The sequence below is a fragment of the Triticum aestivum genome, chromosome 7A (genome assembly GCF_018294505.1).
Source record: "Triticum aestivum cultivar Chinese Spring chromosome 7A, IWGSC CS RefSeq v2.1, whole genome shotgun sequence".
NCBI lineage: Eukaryota > Viridiplantae > Streptophyta > Magnoliopsida > Poales > Poaceae > Triticum > Triticum aestivum.
The window spans coordinates 205,088,204-205,103,027 of NC_057812.1; positions in this window are offsets into that span (position 1 = coordinate 205,088,204).

Consider the following 14,824-nt stretch of genomic DNA (forward strand, 5'->3'; position numbering starts at 1 on the left):
AGAGCCCAAGCCCCACATAGAAGAAGATGAGTTCCACAACGACGCCTCCAAGGAGGGAAACAACGCCCGAGAGCGTCGTTGTCGACGGCACCGACAAAGTCGGGTCAAAGCTTTCGCCCGGAACACACACATCCCTATGGAGGCCTGCAGATCTGATCCACCCAAAAGCGCGGAGATCGTTGGAGCCGTTCCTGTTATGCCTTGCACTCTCCAATGCCGACCACCAAGCTTCATGATGCGGAGCATCCTATGGACATCACCATGTCAAGAGTTCATTCGGCAAGTGACACGTGCGACATCTACTTCATATACATAAAGGTGAATCTTCTCCTTTACACGTGCTCACTTGACCCCTTCGAGGATGGTATACTACTTGACCCTCCATCGTGCATGCATAGGTATTGTCGGAGCTTCACAGATGACGAGGAGGAGTGCAAGCGCCAAAAATCAGCTACACCATCCGTGAGGGAAGCGTGGAAGAGAAGGAAGAAGAAGCCTGGACAAGCTTCTGGAAAGCCCTGAACTTCCGGCCGCTGCCCGGAACTTCCGGCCATCCCGGAGCTTCCGGTCCTGCTGCACCGAAGCCGTCCAAGAGTGTGCCAACTCTCTGGATAGCCCGGACCCTGCCCGGACATTCGCCCGGAACCTTCGGTGCCCGGACCTTCCGGCCGTCCCCGGAACTTCCGGCCCTGCCTGCGCGCAGACACTCGGGCCGAAGCCCATGTACCCTTTCGCCCCTCACTTACCCCTTCATGGACCTAGACTATATATACTCCTCCACCTCCTCCTTTCTAGGGTTAGCGTTGTGATAGCTCATTTGAGAGATAGAGCTTCGCTCATCCATATCGGATCTACTCCTTGAGAGAGACCGCGGCCCCTCTTCGGAGAAGATCCACCTTGGATTCAAGACCCCTTTGCGGGAAGATCCCCTTGTGGATTCAAGACCTCCTCGCGGAGAAGAACCGGCTACCCTATGTATCGTCCTTTGTTGGATTTGGATCGTGTATCTCTTTGTGTTTCGAGGATCTAGCACATGTGTGACTATTTCTTGTTGGTTGAGTGATTCTCTCGTGTTTCCCCTCGTGATTTCCCTCGTTTTCCCCCTCGTGTTCCTCGTGTTCTTCGCGGGATCCGCTCCTTTCGTGAAAGATCGGGCCACTAGGGTTCTACCCTACATCATCTTGGTATCATGAGCCACGTTGATCACGATTTCGGAGCCTCCCCTCTTTGTTTTCTAGCCTAATTTTGTTGATTTCGTCCTAAAATTCGAAAATCCCCACCAAAAAATAGCCCCAAATTTTTTTGTGCTTTGTTGTTTGACGATGTTTTGTTGAGTTTGATCCATGGATTCATTGTGTCTCAAGTGGATCTAGCATTCCCCTTCTTTTCCCCCTTTTCTATCCACAAAATCTTCCCAATTTTGACCTTGGAAATCGAGTTTTTCTGCCCCCATTCTCAGATCTGGAATTTAGGGTTCGTTTCGGAAGAAATTCCACGACCCCCGGAACTTCCGTCCCCCGGAACTTCCGTCCTAGCCCCGGAACTTCCAGGCTAAGCAGAAAGTTTACCCCAAAAATCCCCAGACTCCCTGCAGTTTTTCCGCGACCCCCGGAACTTCCGGACACCCCCCGGAACTTCCGGCCCTAGGCCCGGAACTTCCGGCCTAACCCGAAACATTGCACAGAATTTCAGCATCAGCCTTCTTCACCGTTTTCATCACAACTTTTCACTCTGAACTCCGATTTGAGTGTTCTTTGGCTCGTTTTGAAGCTATCGATGTGCCCGAGGACCTCACCTTGGTTTCACCACCTTTCGACACCATCAAATTTTGTGCATTTTGGAATCTTTGCCTAGGGCTTTCACCACATCATCCGCTACACCACCGCAGACCTCCGCAACCTAACCAATTTTATTCCCCGTCGCATTAGTGGTTGCTTGAGGAGTGATTTGAGTCTCCTAAGGTGTCTAGGCTACTTAGGGAAGATTGCTTCTTCATCAACCACCACCACTACTTCCGCATAGGCTTGACCACTATACATTCCTGCCACCCCAACTTAACCCAATTTTGTTTGTGTTATGAGTTGTATCTCCTAAGGTGTTTCGGCTACTTAGGGACCGTGCTTCCAACCCCGACACCGTGTATAGTCCACCACCTTACCTTCCATTTCCGCATTACCTACTCGCATAACCCATCATTGCATTGTCGCAATCCCATTGAGCTTCCGCAACACCACCACCGCATCCCGCTACCACCATTTTGACATTTGAGATTTTGAGTTCGCGGTTTTTCCGTTTCCTAAGGTGTTTCAGCTACTTAGGGACGAGTCTCCATCATCTTGGTATCTCCATCAAGATCACAGCCACTCATCATCGACACGAACGGTAACCTCCATATCATCTTGTTATCGTGGTATCCCTCCATTGTATATTCCCTTGCCATTGCATTGATAACCCCTAGACCATTTTGCGTCACTTTCCTATCGAGACTAGCCATTTGAGTATTGCCGGCAACGTTACTTGTGCACATTAGTGATCTACACCATACATTGCATGCATACCATACCATATCAGTATCATCTTGGTATCATATCATCCTTTGTGCCACAAGTTTGTTTCCGCATATATACAATTGCTATCTTGGTTTGTGCATTGTGCCAAAGTGGCCATACATATCAAAAAAAGCTTTTAAGCAATAAAAAGAGAGAGCAAGAAGCTTGTAAGCAAGTGCCATAGCATCATACCACATTGCATAAGATTGTCATGTCCGATCATCTTGGATTATACCACCGGAACATCATATACATAGCATACTTGGGATAGAAGTCGTTGCGTTTTTGTCTCCTATAGGTTGTGCAAAGTGTCGTATCCGCCTATTGAGCAATCGTGCTAGCGTCTCTCTAGAGTTGTGCAACAAGAGCATTTTCCGTGGATTCCACATTTTGAGCTCATTCCTTGGTTGCACGACCCCATTTATCTATCCGTGTGTGTGTTTCCGTGTGCCACATATTGCTATTGGTCTACTTGTTTCACTTGCGAATTTGTGAATCTCTTTCAACATTATTGACTCTTGCTAACATTTTACATCAAATTTTTATGCCACTATCCTCACCGAGCTCCACCATAAGCCTTATTTGTGTAGGTGTGAGAAACCGACAAGAATTGGTACCAATTGTGCTATTTCCTTGTCCATATTGGAGTGATCATTGATCCACTTTCAACTTCGGTCAAGTTACATTTGGTATTCGTTCTTCTCTTTCTCCACTCGTTGGCTCGAATCTTGTGATGGATAGGCAAGGCATTTCATCTCCAGTCTTCCACAACAACGACGACGTGTACAACTACATCAACAACAAGCTTTCCGCACAAAAGGAGGAGCAAGATGCAAGGATGGAGGAGATTCGGACCTTGTTGATCAACCGTTCTTCCCCTTCATCATCCTCAAGGCGGCGACGTTCAAGTCACAAGTCTTCGGAGCGCAAAAATGATGCAAGCACAAGTCGTCCTCGTCCACATCTCCATGGCGACCACCATCACGTTTGTGATCCACCTCGTCAGGAAGGGCAAGTCACCTCCAAGCAACATGTGCACGACGACAACGAACGATATCTACATAGAGCTCAAGCACGACAACGACAACATCATCATGAAGATGCTCGAGATGCGCCTACCTACAAGTCGCAACAAGCCCTACTTCAAGCCAAGTCCAAACTTCATGACCACAAGAGAAGACCGCGAGACAAGCACCACCAAGACGGAGCTACGGTTACACCAACCACTTTGGCATCTTTGCCAAGCGACTTCAAGGCATCTTCGCCTTCGGATATATGGCATCTTTGCCAACAAGCACCTCAAGACTATGCTCAAACGAAGCTCCCCAAGCTCAAGTCCGCGACTTCCATGAGCTACTACGACCTCGACATCGACCACACGATTCCTTTCTATGGGACTCAAGAACCCGAGGAGTATCTCGAGTGGGAGCGTTTGATGGACGACTACCTCAAGCTACATCAAGTCCCTCCCGAAGATCAAGTGAAGTGCGCCACAAGGAACTTTCACGACTACGCGTCCACATGGTGGCTTCACACACCTTCGGAGAGCTACGACATGAGTTGGCCCAAGATGAAGAGAGCTTTGCGGCGAGAGTTTGTGCCTCCAACCTACACGGAACAACTTCAACGCCAATTGGAGAACACCATCCAAGGATCCAAGTCCATCGACGAGTACTTCAAGGAGATGAAGATTGCCTTGCGACGAGCCGGCGTGGATGACCCCATTTCGATGAAGTTCCACTTCATGATGGGATTACACAACGACATCTCCAAGACGATCTTCCTCGAGAACTACAAGTCCCTCGACGACAACTACATTGGTGCTCTCAAGGCGGAACAAGAACTCATGAAGGCCAAAGTTTCTCTACCCCAAGCTCACTTCGCGACGACCAAGCTCCATGAGAACGAGCATGAGGCTAGTACCACCACAATGTCCAAGCCCGACGAGCTCCAAGATGCTACTCCCAAGTTCGACGCCATCCCTCTTTGTGGCATTGACGATGTCGAGTCCTCCTTGACTCTTTTTCAAGACGGTGCGGTGACGAGTACGACTACGGAGACCCTCAAGGACCAAGCTTTGAAGGCGAGCGATAAGGTGGCGAGCAAGGATGATGCTTCCATTTTAGGAGGCGAGAGTGATGATGTGCCATCTTTGACCTTTATCCATGGCGAGAGTGATGTTGTGCCATCTTTGGCCTTCATCCACGACGACGACTACGAGACGGTTGAGCATGGGATTTTCCCTCCGACCACGGCGACATATGATGACTTGAGTTACTTGTGCCACCATATTGAGAGTGAGAGCGACTTCACCACTAGCACCATATATGATGTGTTACCACAATTCCCATGTGAGGAGAGCCACAACCCCCACCACTTGAGTGAGATGAGTGACTCCACCATATGTGAGTTTGAGCGCACCTATTTTGAGGGAGTGAGTGAACCACCACATAGAGAGAGAGTGATAGTTGATAGGTCATGTGAGGCCTCTTCGATTTCTAATGACTTAACCTCTACCTCTATTGTGTCTTCTCATTTGGTGCTAGGTCCCATCTATGATGACGCGCCGATTCGCGATGACTTTGTTCTCCCTTTGGACAAGACGATGGCCATGGTGGAATATGATGCACCCCCATATGGTTCCATCAAGATGAAGATGACCATCATTTGGTCTTTCCCACCTCACCTACACCATTCGAGTGGAATGAACAAGGTAACATAGGTGAAGGTAATGCTCTAGTCCCACTAGTGGACATTCTTGACATTGATTGCTTGCATGATGTTGATCAACTTATTTCCATGCTTCATGCTAGTGTGACTTCCGCATGCGATGATTTACCCATTTATGATGAGTATGATGATTGCCATGTGGAGTATATTAGTTGTGATGCCATGTTACATAGGATTTCTTGTGCTAATTCTCTCGGTCACATCATGTTTGACAATCTGCTTGACTTGTCATATGCTATGCATGAGATCCATCATATGTCATATTTGCAATCTCATCGTAGTGACTATGCATATGCTATTAAAATGAACCCAATTTGCACATATGGCATATATGACAAGCCCATGGTTATTGGCATTTGTTTTTCTTGTGATGATATTGATATGCTCCCATTGCATCATTTATCTCATATGCCATGCCATGAACACCTAGCTTCGGATATGCATTGTTTTGGATGTTGTCCATTTTCTCCATGTGATCTTTCCAATATTGCTCATGAGGAGACCCCCATAGTTTCGTCATACATTTTAGGAGATTTTGATTCATCCCATCCATTGCATGATCCCAATACTTATGTGCACAATGTGCTTCCCATGAATAAACATGCTATTGATGTGCCATATACTTGTATGCTCAATTTGTTTCCCCATCATGTTATACACAATAACTATTCTTTCATGATGGATGACATGTTCTTATACCATGCATCAAATTTCTTTGAGCGATACTTATCTTGTGCTAACTTCCACGTGCAAATACACATCATGATGGATGATGTGTACATTTACCACGCGCACAATTTCTTTGGTTTGTGTCTCTTTTGTGTAGGTACCCATGAATACTTGTCAACCTCGCAATCCCGTGAGTTGACAATCCGAGCTCTTGAGAGCGAACCACCTCCTACCATGACAATTCTACATCGCACTTGCTTGTACTTCGGCATTGTGAAGGACGCACAAGGACATGCTTTCAAGGTGATATCCATCTCTTTTGAGAACCCCCAAACCATGAGCATGGATATTGTGGATCATACTATTTGTGTTGCTTGCACCATGAGACTTGATTGCACATGTTAGAAATCTTGCTTCAACTTGTCATTTTCACCGTTCCATGCATCATGGTATATATGCCTTGTGTGTTGCATCCAATTCTTGGATTACTTGCTCCTATCACATGTTTGGTTGCAACAATGTCATCACTTCACATATGCCATGTCCCATTGACTGCTACATGCTTGCCTTGACTGCCTCACACATGATGAACAATTGCTCTTTTTATTGTGTTGAGTGCCACACTATCTTCACTACACCCTATGCACGTATTGCTTGGATTGTCTTGCACTTGATCCATGTGTTTAGACATCTCATCTTCTTTGGTGTTGTGAATGTTTCTTATGCCTACCATCGACTATTTGTCGAGTCCTTTATGCATGATTGCTATGATCTTGAGGTAGATGCTTGTTCACTTGTCAAACATATTTGCATCACTACCTCACATTCACATGCTAGTCCCCATGATTTCTTTGCTTGTGCTTGATTGATATGCTTACATGCCATGTCACAATCCTTTGTCACACCATATACTTTGCATGATGACGACACTTGTTGGGTGAATCACCGCTTGAATGCTCCCACATTTGTTTTTCCAAGTATTTGTTGTCTTTGCTCCTTTTCAAGGAATCCCAAGACGGTGCGACATTGGAGAGTGCCCATTTCGAACTTCAAGATGACGAGAACTTGGTGATCGACCACTCCTACACGATGACGCCATCTCTTTCCCATGGTGATTTGAATTTCGATCCGAGGTCGGATCTTTCCCAAGGGGGAGGAGATGATGCGGAGCATCCTATGGACATCACCATGTCAAGAGTTCATTCGGCAAGTGACACGTGCGACATCTACTTCACATACATAAAGGTGAATCCTCTCCTTTACACGTGCTCACTTGACCCCTTCGAGGATGGTATACTACTTGACCCTCCATCGTGCATGCATAGGTATTGTCGGAGCTTCACGGATGACGAGGAGGAGTGCAAGCGCCAAGGATCACCTACACCATCCGCGAGGGAAGCATGGAAGAGAAGGAAGAAGAAGCCTGGACAAGCTTCTGGAAAGCCCTGAACTTCCGGCCGCTGCCCGGAACTTCCGGCCATCCCGGAGCTTCCGGCCATCCCGGAGATTCCGGTCCTGCTGCACCGAAGCCGTCCAAGAGTGTGCCAACTCTCTGGATAGCCCGGACCCTGCCCGGACTTTCGCCTGGAACCTCCGGCGCCCGGACCTTCCGGCCGTCCCCGGAACTTCCGGCCGTCCCCGGAACTTCCGGCCCTGCCTGCGCGCAGACACTCGGGCCGAAGCCCATGTACCCTTTCGCCCCTCACTTACCCCTTCGTGGACCTAGACTATATATACTCCTCCACCTCCTCCTTTCTAGGGTTAGAGTTGTGATAGCTCATTTGAGAGATAGAGCTTCGCTCATCCATATCGGATCTACTCCTTGAGAGAGACCGCGGCCCCTCTTCGAAGAAGATCCACCTTGGATTCAAGACCCCTTTACGGGAAGATCCCCTTGTGGATTCAAGACCTCCTCACGGAGAAGAACCGGTTACCCTATGTATTGTCCTTTGTTGGATTTGGATCGTGTATCTTTTTGTGTTTCGAGGATCTAGCACATGTGTGACTATTTCTTGTTGGTTGAGTGATTCTCTCGTGTTTCCCCTCGTGATTTCCCTCGTTTTCCCCCTTGTGTTCCTCGTGTTCTTCGCGGGATCCGCTCCTTTCGTGAAAGATCGGGCCACTAGGGTTCTATCCTACATCACTTCACCGTGCAACACCCACAGCAGCAGCACCTCAAGCTGCGACTGAGATGCGAGCGCACACGTCACCATGGCCAAAACGCCATGGCTCCCAGCCCAGGGCCGCCGCCCCGGCTTCCTCCTCACCCCTGCCCGCACATGCCCAGATCAGGCGAACTCGCGGCAAGGAGCAGAGCACCGCCCGAGCCTTCACGTCGAGCCCCTTGAAGACGACCTCACACGCAGCACACCACACCCCAGCTACGGCTAGAGTACATCTCCGAGCACCTCCAACAGGACCACGCGCTCATGCAACACGCCGCTGCACAGACGCCACCACTTGCCCGTCGTAGCTGACCTGCAGAGCCGCCCCGCACCTGACCACAGCGGGCCGCACGCCGGCTCCCCGGCCAGATCCACGCAGCCCCCACCACCCATCGCCGTTTGCCCATCGCCACGCCTCCCAGTCGCCCTTGGACCTAGATCGAAGCCAGGCGCTTCTGATCCATTGTCACCGTGGGTGCGCGGGCTTTGCCCGGCAACTCCCTCCGGCGACGGCGAGGGGAGAGAGGGAGGTGGGCGAGGCTCCCGGCGGCCGGATCTGGACGCTCCGGTGCGGCCCGTAGGAGCCGCACGGGAGCGAGAGGGAAGCTGACTTTGTGATTATTATCCCAATATATTACTATAAGAAACTGCAAAGTAACACGGCCTCTACCTTTTGTTCGAGAGAGCAAAGAATCCGGTTCGCCATTCCGTGCATGCGCCCTAACGCACGACGTCTACTCCAGACTGAAGATTATTCAGCCCGCGCGCGCATGAGAAAAATTATATATAGTACATAAAAGTGAGTACTCCCTCCGACCGGTAAAAAGTGAGTACACCGCTTGATGCAAAGACCGGGCTTGCTCATCTTTTTAAAAAAGAAGAAGATAGAAATGAGTACTACATAATACTCTCTCCATTCTAAATTAAGTGTGTTAATTTAGTACAAGGAAGGAGTAGTTTCGTTGTTGGTTATCACCTAACCGGATGGGCTACGGCGACTGTCGATCTATGTGATTGACTGCCATCATTCCGAAACATTCCGCTGGCCTTTCCTGCAGCTATATAATAGCATGTGATACGAATTTTGACTTGAAATGTTGACAAGATCACAAAAGGCCACTCCCGAATCTACTTCTTTTTCCAAGTGCTCCGGTTCGCACGTTCAGCTTGACTAAGTTGACACCTGACTGGAATAGTTCGGCCAACTGAATCAACATGCTTTTATTTATTTATTTCTGAATGAAAGACAGATATGCTTCGCGTGCTGCTGCAAGATGAAGACATGCGTAACTTCATACTACCTCTGTTCCAAAATCCAAGTTCATGAGTTCAATAATAACCAGGATATATTTGTTCCCTGCGAATGTATTGGTTCATTTCACTTGAGAAACAACTCGTCTCCACCACCAGCAAGGATCCAGACGACAGTTCGCAAGAGAAAAGATATCCGGCTGCACTGGACGCCTCCATTCGTGAACGGTGATGTCGTGTAACTTCTCAGCTTTACAAGGCTCCCAAGCGGGGCCTTTAGCGTATAGCACGATTCGGTCTCCGATGCGAAGAGGTCTGGCATTAAACCATGTGAAAGTCTCAAATGACATCACCGCAGCTTATATGTGCACCTTTGGGATGCCGTACGCAATTGGTCCCAAGAGAACCAGATGCCCCAACTTTTGTCGAAAGGGCTTTCGACTTATATGCGGTGATGCTCATCCGCTGGAGTCCTCGGAAGCAGAGGAACGCTACCATCCGGCAACCTGCAGCAGCAGCAGCTTCCTAAAGCTAAGGCCAACTCCACCGCGTGACCCTATCTTATCCAATTCCATTTATTTGGGGTAAAAAGGATAAACCGGTCGACCCAGCGCGCGACGGTCTGGACCCATCTAATCCGTTTTGTGTCCGGCAGATCCATTTCGAACGCAAACATACGTCGGGTTTGGGTCGCGGCGGACAGCAAACGGACGCGTCGCTCGTCCGCGTCGGGGTCGCATGACAGGCGGCCACCTACCTCCCATCCGTCAACATCAATGCGCACGCGCGGCCGGCCCCGCCTGTCATCTGTCCAGGCGAACGGTCGCGGTCCTTCTTAAATGGGGAAGTCGTGGACTGGTCGTCGTCCACACTCTCCACTCTATCCTGCGGCCTCCTCGAAACCCGACAGCACCAAACCCTAGCCTCGAACTCGCCGCCGTCCGCCTCGCAGCCATGGGGTTCTGGAACCACAGCCGCAAGGGGAAGCACGACCGCGAGGCCGACTCCTCCTCGGGACGCCGTCATGGCTCCGTGAAAGAGGAGGCCGCTTCGCCACCGCGTCGGGCCCCGCGCCTGCCCCGTTCACCATCGCCCCTAGGGCCGCCGACGAGCGCGACCGGTAATACCTGGCCGTGGACGTATGCCGGCGCTACTAGGAGATGAGGACGCCGGTCCCGTGGAGCGACGTCCACCTCCCCAACAATTGGCACCTCTCCGCCGACCGGGTCCCGATCCCGCCGGTGTCGATGAGCGGTCGTGCGCGCCGCGATGAGATCGAGCGCCGCCGCCGCATCCTCCCCGACGACCTCTACTATGACGATAGGTACGCCCCGAATCCGTGCTCTGGGACACGTGGCTCCAGGACGAGCACGACGTGCGGCACACCTCCTACTTCGCCGGCACGGTGTCAGAGCCACGGCGGCCACGGCGGGAGGTGCGCGGAGGAGGAGGCCCGTCTCCGTCACCACCTCCACCTTCTCGCATGACAGCGGAGGAGGAGGCCCGGCTCATGCAGCGTGTCATGGAGGACTCCATGAACACGCATGATGAGCACCAATGGTCGGGCCTAGAGGAGACGATGGCCCTTTTTGCGGCCGACGACGTTGCCATCCCCGAGCTGGAGATGGTGGCAGCGGAGGAGGTGATGGAGGAGGCGCCGGTGGCCGCGTTCGACATGGGCCTGCTGGGCCAGCAGTGGAGCTGGTCGTGCATGGCTCCGGAGATGGCGCATGCCGTGGGGGGGCGTGAACTGGTGCCCCACGCCGCTGTGGTCACCGGAGTGGGACACCTCGCCACGGGAGGAGGTGGTGCAGGCACCTGCCACCTTCCAGCCCGCCACGGCGCACGGCGGACCGCCGGCCCACCTCTGGACGCCGCCGGACTACGTCGACCTCGTCAGCGACGACGACGACACCGGCGACCACTGAAGATGGCGATGACCACGACATCGACGGGCGCGGCAAGAGCGCGGGCAGCATTTTTTATTTTGTTTTTATGTTAATTATGACACTGGGCCGTTAAGTGAACCGTGAAACTGGCCCGTTTTGTGGCCGTGACCCTAACTTATGTTTTAAGTTTTTTAACTACGTTTATTTACTTTTTTAAGTCATTTTATTTTTAGTTTTCTTTTTTTATCACGTCCAACACGGACATGATTTGGGGTGCGGCCACGCGCTGGGCACACCCACGAGCCAATGGACAGAGACGGACATGGACGAACCCATTGCCGCCCTAAAGGGACAAAATTCGGCCAAACCAGACGTCTGTTTGGGGTTGTGTGGTGGAGTTGGCCTAAGAGCATCTCCAGCCGTTTGGCCCCCAGGACGCCGAAAAAAGGCGCATGGGGCCGAACCTGTTGGGGAACGTGGTAATTTCAAAAAAATTCCTACGCACACGCAAGATCATGGTGATGCATAGCAACGAGAGGGGAGAGTGTGATCTACGTACCCTTGTAGACCGACAGCGGAAGCGTTAGCACAACGCGGTTGATGTAGTCGTACGTCTTCACGGCCCTACCGATCAAGCACCGAAACTACGGCACCTCCGAGTTTTAGCACACGTTCAGCTCGATGACAATCCCCGGACTCCGATCCAGCAAAGTGTCGGGGAAGAGTTCCGTCAGCACGACGGCGTGGTGACGATCTTGATGTACTACCGTCGCAGGGCTTCGCCTAAGCACCACTACAATATTATCGAGGACTATGGTGGAAGGGGGCACCGCACACGGTTAAGAATATGATCACACGGATCAACTTGTGTGTCTAGGGGTGCCTCTTGCCCCCGTATATAAAGGATCAAGGGGGGGTGCGGCCGGCCAGGAGGAGGGCGCGCCAGGAGGAGTCCTACTCCCACCGGGAGTAGGATTCCCCCCCTCTCCTTGTCCTATTCGGACTAGGGGGGAGGGGCGCGCGGCCCAGCCTTGGCCACCTCTCCTCTCTTCCACTAAAGCCCACTAAGGCCCATATACCTCCCGGGGGGTTCCGGTAACCTCCCGGTACTCCGGTAAAATCCCGATTTCACCCGGAACACTTCCGATATCCAAATATAGGCTTCCAATATATCAATCTTTATGTCTTGACCATTTCGAGACTCCTCGTCATGTCCGTGATCACATTCGGGACTCCGGACAAACTTCGGTACATCAAAATGCACAAACTCATAATATAACTGTCATCGAAACCTTAAGCGTGCGGACCCTACGGGTTCGAGAACAATGTAGACATAACCGAGACACGTCTCCGATCAATAACCAATAGCGGAACCTGGATGCTCATATTGGCTCCTACATATTCTACGAAGATCTTTTATCGGTCAGACCACATAACAACATACGTTGTTTCCTTTGTCATCGGTATGTTACTTGCCCGAGATTCGATCGTCGGTATCTCAATAGCTAGTTCAATCTCGTTACCAGCAAGCCTCTTTACTCGTTCCGTAATACATCATCTCACAACTAACTCATTAGTTACAATGCTTGCAAGGCTTATGTGATGTGCATTACCGAGAGGGCCCAGAGATACCTCTCCGACAATCGGAGTGACAAATCCTAATCTCGAAATACGCCAACCCAACATGTACCTTTGGAGACACCTGTAGAACACCTTTATAATCACCCAGTTACGTTGTGACGTTTGGTAGCACACAAAGTGTTCCTCCGGCAAACGGGAGTTGCATAATCTCATAGTCATAGGAACATGTATAAGTCATGAAGAAAGCAACAGCAACATATTAAACGATCGGGTGCTAAGCTAATGGAATGGGTCATGTCAATCAGATCATCCATCTAATGATGTGATCCCGTTAATCAAATAACAACTCTTTGTCCATGGTTAGGAAACATAACCATCTTTGATTAACGAGCTAGTCAAGTAGAGGCATACTAGTGACACTCTGTTTGTTTATGTATTCACACATGTATTATGTTTCCGGTTAATACAATTCTAGCATGAATAATAAACATTTATCATGATATAAGGAAATAAATAATTACTTTATTATTGCCTCTAGGGCATATTTCCTTCAGTCTCCCACTTGCACTAGAGTCAATAATCTAGATTACACAGTAATGATTCTAACACCCATGGAGCCTTGGTGTTGATCATGTTTTGCTCGTGGAAGAGGCTTAGTCAACGGGTCTGCTACATTCAGATCCGTATGTATCTTGCAAATCTCTATGTCTCCCACCTGGACTAGATCCCGGATGGAATTGAAGCGTTTCTTGATGTGCTTGGTTCTATTGTGAAATCTGGATTCCTTTGCCAAGGCAATTGCACCAGTATTGTCACAAAAGATTTTTATTGGACCCGATACATTAGGTATGACACCTAGATCGGATATGAACTCCTTCATCCAGACTCTTTCATTTGCTGCTTCCGAAGCAGCTATGTATTCCGCTTCACACGTAGATCCCGCCACGACGCTTTGTTTAGAACTGCACCAACTGACAGCTCCACTGTTTAATGTAAACACATATCCGGTTTGCGATTTAGAATCGTCCGGATCAGTGTCAAAGCTCGCATCAACGTAACCATTTATGATGAGCTCTTTGTCACCTCCATAAATGAGAAACATATCCTTAGTCCTTTTCAGGTATTTCAGGATGTTCTTGACCGCTGTCCAGTGATCCACTCCTGGATTACTTTGGTACCTCCCTGCTAGACTTATAGCAAGGCACACATCAGGTCTAGTACACAGCATTGCATACATGATAGAGCCTATGGCTGAAGCATAGGGAACATCTTTCATTTTCTCTCTATCTTCTGCAGTGGTCGGGCATTGAGTCTTACTCAACTTCACACCTTGTAACACAGGCAAGAACCCTTTCTTTGCTTGATCCATTTTGAACTTCTTCAAAACTTTGTCAAGGTATGTGCTTTATGAAAGTCCAATTAAGCGTCTTGATCTATCTCTATAGATCTTAATGCCTAATATGTAAGCAGCTTCACCGAGGTCTTTCATTGAAAAACTCTTATTCAAGTATCCCTTTATGCTATCCAGAAATTCTATATCATTTCCAATTAGTAATATGTCATCCACATATAATATCAGAAATGCTACAGAGCTCCCACTCACTTTCTTGTAAATACAGGCTTCTCCAAAAGTCTGTATAAAACCAAATGCTTTGATCACACTATCAAAGTGTTTATTCCAACTCCGAGAGGCTTGCATCAGTCCATAAATGGATCGTTGGAGCTTGCACACTTTGTTAGCTCCCTTTGGATCGACAAAACTTTCTGGTTGCATCATATACAACTCTTCTTCCAGAAATCCATTCAGGAATGCAGTTTTGACATCCATCTGCCAAATTTCATAATCATAAAATGCGGCAATTGCTAACATGATTCGGACAGACTTAAGCATCGCTACGGGTGAGAAGGTCTCATCATAGTTAATCCCTTGAACTTGCCGAAAACCTTTTGCGACAAGTCAAGCTTTGTAGATAGTAATATTACCGTCAGC